Below are 6262 nucleotides of genomic sequence, written 5' to 3'. Positions count from 1 at the left end.
GCCTACATGCCGCCGCTTGTGCCGCCGCCATGTCTCTAGTGATCCCTGAGAAGTTCCAGCACATTTCACGAGTACTCAATACCAACATCGATGGGCGGCGGAAAATAGCCTTTGCCATCACTGCCATTAAGGGTGTGGGGCAAAGATATGTTTATGTGGTGTTGAGGAAAGCAGACATGGACCTCACCAAGAGGGCAGGAGAGCTCACTGAGGATGAGGTAGAACATGTGATCACCATTATGCAGAATCTACGCCAGTACAAGATCCCAGACTGGTTCTTGAACAGGCAGAAAGATGTAAAGAATGGAAAGTACAGCCAGGTCCTGACCAACGGTCTGGACAACAAGCTGTGTGAAGACCTGGAGAGACTGAAGAAGATACGGGCCCATAGAGGGCTGCGCCACTTCTGGGGCCTTCAGGTCTGAGTCCAGAACACTAAGACAACTGGCCGTCATGGCTGTACCATGGGTGTGTCCAAGAAGAAATAAGTCTGTAGGCCTTGTCTGTTAATAAATAGTTTATATACCTATGAAAAAAAAAGAAAGATATTAATCTATAATTTGCTTCTTTTTTCCTTTGTAATCTTTATCTGACTTTGATATTAAAGTAATGTTGTTTTCATACTATGAATTAGGAAGTATTCTCTTTGCTCTTATACTCCAGAACTGATTATAAAGAATTGGGAAAAAAAAAATTTCTTAATTGTTTGCTAGAATTTACCAGTGAACTCATCTGGGTCTGGTGCTTTCTGTTTTGGAAGGCTATTAATTATTGATTCAATTAAGAGATAGATACAGGACTATTCAGATTGTCAATTTCTTCTTGTGTGAATTTTGACAAATTGTATCCTTCAAGATATTAGATCATTTCACCTAAGCTATCAAATTTGTGGTAAAAGATTTGTTCATATTATTTCGTTATTGCCCTTTTTAGTGTCCATGAGTATGCAGTGATGTTCCTTTTTTAAATATAAATTTATACTCTATTTCTATTTTTCCACAAAGTTTTGTTGAAGTTTGTTCATTTATTTCTTCTCAGAGAGAGTGCATTCACTCCTCAACAGGTTTTATTCTTTTTTAGATTTTTGCTATAGGGTATATACACTTGCCAGAGAGATAGAGAGACAGAAAGCAAGAAATCATCCCCCAGGAGAATGGCCACACTGCAATCCTTTCTCCTCCGTTCTCTTCTCGGGATTTTGGACATGCACAAACATGCTTCCAGCATGAGTTTTAAGCTCCCAGGTCTGGGACTCAAACCATGGTTGACTATGTGGAAGGTCAGCAGTGTAATCATCACACCATATGATGGTCTCTTAACAGGTTATTGATGGCACAGTCCACCCCTAGTTTCAGTCAATCCCTGTTCATGGACACACATGTACCCAGAGTATTTAGAAAGGTCTTCAGACTTGAACCAGGAAACCTCCCATGTGGAACTGTCTTACACAGGTCACATTTTACCACTGCACCATCTGGTTCCACATCACCATAACTATTTTTAACAGACTGCTACCTGTCCTGCTCATTAAGAATAAGAGACAGGGTCAGCAATTGGCATGGCGGTTAAGGCATTAGACTCTCTCAAGACTGACCAAAATTGAATTCTGGACTGGTGACCTGCTTTCTCATTTTCTCCTTCTCTTGTGTTCTCTAGAGCAAATTGAAACAATAGTAATAATGATGATGATAATAAACTAATAAATAAAATTAAATTTTTTAAAAAATAAGAGAAATAAATGTTTTTATCTTACCTTCACTTATTCCTAGTCCCATGCTCTTATTTTCTTTATATACATCCAGTTTTTGACTTATATTATGTTCCTTCTTTCTGAAGAGCTTTAAAAAACATTTCTTGTAAAATAAGTCTACTGGCCACAAAATCCCTTAGTTCTTACTTATGTGAGAATGGTTTTAGTTGTCCTTCACTTTTAAAAAATCCACAGGTTAAAAAATTCTAGGTTGGAAGGTTTATCTGTTTGCTTGTCTTTTTCTCAACACTTAAATATTTCACTATATCTTTTTGATAGCATGGTTGCTGAGAAGTAGAATGTGATTTTTTTTTCTTTGTTTTTATGTTTTTGTCATAGGACAAAAAGCACTTGCTGCAGAGAGACAATGAGAGGGAAAGGGAGGAATCAACCCTCTGGGAGGATGGCCACACTACAATCCCTTCTTTTCCATTCTCCTCTCAGGATTTTGGGGTGGCATGCACACAGGCCTAGCATCATTTTCAAATTGCTGGGTGTGGGACTCAAACCTCAGTCAATTGTGTGGGAGTCTGGTGCCTTAACTATTGTACCACTTGCAGGCCCAGATATGACTTTTATCTTTGCTCCTCTATAGGTAATCTTTTTTCTTCTCTAGCTTCTTTAAAGATTTTTTCTTTATCTTTGATTTTTCTAAATTTGAATATGATATGCTTACATATGGCTGTTTTTTGTTTGTTATTTTGCTGTTTTTCTTTGGCATTTGTCCTGCTTTGAGTTTTCTGAGCTTCTTGGATGTGATTGGAATTGAAAATTAATTTGGAGACAATCTCAGTCATTATTGCTTCAAATACCGCCTCTATTCCTTTCTTTCTTCTCCTTTAGGTATTCTCATGTGTGTATGTTACCTTTTTTGTAGTGGTACCACAGTTCTTACATATTCTGTTCTATTATTATTATCATTATTATTTTTTTCTTTGCTTTCCAGTTTGAGAAATTTCTATTGACATGTCCTCAAGTTCAGATATTCTCTCCTCAGTTGTATAATCTACTAATGAATTCATCAAAGGCATATGCTCATTTCTGTTACAGTGTTTTCGATCGCTAGCATTTCATTTTGATTCTTTGTTAGAATTTCCATATCTCTGTTTGCATTATCCATCTGTTCTTGCATATATACTTGTTCCTTAGCATATTAACTTTATTCGGAAAAAAATTCTGCCCTGATAATTTCAACATTGCTGCCATAACTGACTTTTTTAATGCTTGTTTTGTATCTTCAAACATTCTTGCCTTGTGGTATGCCTTGTAACTTTTTGTTGCATGGTGGGCATGATATACTGAGGAAAAGAAATACAACAACAACAAAATAAGACTTCAGTAATTAGTAATAATGTGGGGCAAGGGGAAGGTTATATATTCTATAGTCCCAGATTAGGCCTCAGGCTTTGGTGAGTCTGCGCCTCTGGATTGTGAACTTTAGCTGTATTTCTCAGGACCCCTGCCTCACCTTATGTGGGACAAGATGGCTAGAGAGGGTTAGTGTAGGGTATTTCCCTAAACCAACATAGATTAGGTTCTTGTAAAGCTCCAGTAAGGCTCTGGCAAAATAGATGCTCATGAGAGTAGGCCTTGTTAACAAAAACAAAGTACTCTGGTATATTTCAAAATGGTTTATTTTCTCTTCCCCTTGCAGGCAACACAAGGGAATTTCTGTCAGATGGTTTTTGTGAGAACCTGGTAGAACTCTAGGAGGTAATAGTCACAAAAATGTGGGAGCCAGATGGGTACCCTTGGCATTTTGTTGGCGTTCTGTTTTAAGAATTATTTATTTATTTGCTTTTATTTTTATTTGACCCGAGAGAAAGAGACAGTGAAAAAGTTAAGTCTCCAGGTTCAGGAGGTTGGCCAGGTGGGAGTCCAATGCCTCAACCACCATACCACCTACAGGATCTTCCCTTGGCATTTTAAACTCTCAGACTAGTTCACACTTAGCCTCCAGCAATTTTTCAGTTACAGTTCAGGTTTTCCTACTGTGTCATTGGTTCATAGGTTCCTGATCCAATAAATTGCGATTCTTCACAACTGCTTCTCTAGCTTTCAATTTGTGGGGAAGAGTGGGCGCAGTGGTTTGCCCTGTAAACTCATTTTTCTGATGAATCTAAAAAGAGTTGTTTATTTTTCTGCTTTTATACCTGTTTTTGTTGATTTTTCAGTTTTATACCTGTTTTTAGGATGGACACTTCTAAGCCTCCTATAGGCCAGACTGTAATCATTGGCTTTTGAATAGACATTACCTAGCTTATACTTCTTGGAAAAGAGTATGAATAATTTCATAGAATGAAGTACTGACTGGAGCTGGCAGGTTGCATGGTGGTTAAGAGTGCTAGACTACCACATGGCCAACCGTAGTTCGAGTCCCAGACCTGTCCATTTGCTTTCTCAGTTTCTTTGTCTCTGTCTCTCTCTCTCACACACACACACACACATACACACACACACACACACACACATACACACACACATACTGTCCCTCTCTGATCAAATTGAAATAATAAATAAAGTTAAATAAAATAATTTTTTAACAAAAAGAATGAAGTACTGACAAACTTCTGTCTACTTTTTTATTTGGATCTACTGAATCAAGGGTGACTTGTTATAATGGTCTATATTTTATCTGTTAGTCTTTTTTCCCTTTTTTAATATGGAGTCTTTTTTTTTCTTTTTCTCATTTCAGAGACAGAAATGTAAGAAATCACCTCCAAAGGCAGATGGCCACACCACAATCCCTTCTCCTCTCCTCTCCTGTCCTCTCAGGATTTTGGGGATACACATCCAATGTACCTGGGGTGATTTTCCTTCTTTCTTTTTTTCTGAGAGATTTTTGTGATAGGGCATGTGCACTTTCCACAGAGACAGACAGAGAGAGAGAAAGGGAGAAGAGGGGATGGCCATACTCCAATTCTTTCTCCTCCATCCTCCTCTCAAGATTTTAGGCATGCATGCACATGCGCCCACCATGAGTTTTAAGCCTCTGGATCCAGGGCTCAAAGTGTGGTCAACTATGTGGGAGTTTAGCAGTGTAACCATTATACCATCTGTGGGTCTTAACCTGGCACGATTTTCAAGCCAGTGGGTCTGGGACTCCGACAGCAGATCGGCCATGTGGGAGTCCAGCACCTTAAAAACCATACTACCTACTGGCCTCCATTAGTCATCCTTTTTTTTTTTTAATATATTTTTAAAATTATTATTCACACATTAAATTGCTATACATCATTTAGATTGCCAAAGGATACATATGCTCACTAGAAGGCATGTGTGCTCCCACGGGGAGACAAAGGAGAAAGAGGAACAGTGAGCGAGAAAGAGAAAGCACCTTCCACGAAGTATGGTCACACTGCAACCCTTTCTCCACTTTTCTATTTTGTCAGAATTTGGGGTACACATACACACACACACACACACACACACACACACACGAGCCCAGAGTGCTTTTCAAGCTGCTGTGGCTGGGATTCAAACCACATTAAGTCTTGCAGGATCTAGTTCCCTTAACCATTAGGCTATGGGCTGGCCTTTAACCTTTGCATTTCAAAGAGTCTATGCTATTGTGACCTAAGATAAAGAAAGTCTTTGAGGGATAAATGTGATTAGTTTATAAATATAACCAAGAGTTAAATGGATGAGCAATAAGTAATTCCTTTAGATCCCCCACTCTTTCTTTAGTTTTTATTTTTATTTTTATTTTGACATAAGGCACGTGCACTCACTGAAGAGACAGAGAGAAATGAAAAGTGAGAACTCAACCTCCAGGGAGGACAGCCATGCTACAATCTCTTCTCAGGATTTTAGGCATACAGGCACACGCACCCTCAGAATCTGGGACTTGAACTGTAACGTCAGTCAGTCAGCCATGTGGGATCCAGCACTTTAAACACTACGCCACCTGCTGGCTCTAGATTCCCCATATTCTAAGTCTACTAATACCATTAAAACACTTAGAAATATTTATTGTCAAAATCCAATCCCAAAGCTAGCAAACAAATTCTCTCCTTAAAGCTAAAGTTGATATATGTTAAAGTAGTAGCATCCTATATGCAAGAGTTCTGAACTGTATACCAATACCAAAAAATGTACAGGAGTTTTCCTCATCATGCCTAAACTTCCCTGAGGCCTCAATTAGGTATCTTTGTGTGTGCATATATGTGTATGTGTGTGTGTGTGTGTGTGTGTGTGTGTGTGTGTGTGTGCACATGTGTATGCATTTTAGACAGGGGCTCACTATGTTGCTGTCCTCTTGCCTGTCTCCTGAATAGGTGGAACTACAAGTGCAGGCCTGCAAATGCAGCTGTTTTAAGGCTAAGCTTGGAAACTAACTGGGCCTCTCAGGTGCCCTCCGGAGACTGAACAGTGGCATCCAGTGTGCTCTACTATAGTTGTGTTACAATTATATAGTCTTTGCTCTCTCTCCTTGCACTCAAGTAAAGCTTGCTAGAAAGCATGTGTATTATTATATTTTTTGCAAAGAGTATGTGCATGATTATATATATA

The 6262-nt window shown here is 38.8% G+C and overlaps 1 pseudogene; it reads left to right on the top strand.

The window, feature by feature from the left end:
- LOC102493573 (40S ribosomal protein S18 pseudogene) lies at positions 1-425 on the top strand (annotated as a pseudogene).
- Positions 426-6262: the final 5837 nt, after the last annotated feature.

The sequence above is a fragment of the Tupaia chinensis genome, unplaced genomic scaffold (genome assembly GCF_000334495.1).
Source record: "Tupaia chinensis unplaced genomic scaffold, TupChi_1.0 Scaffold000473_1, whole genome shotgun sequence".
In the NCBI taxonomy this organism is placed as follows: Eukaryota; Metazoa; Chordata; class Mammalia; order Scandentia; family Tupaiidae; genus Tupaia; species Tupaia belangeri.
This window is presented reverse-complemented; position numbering and strand designations above follow the sequence as displayed.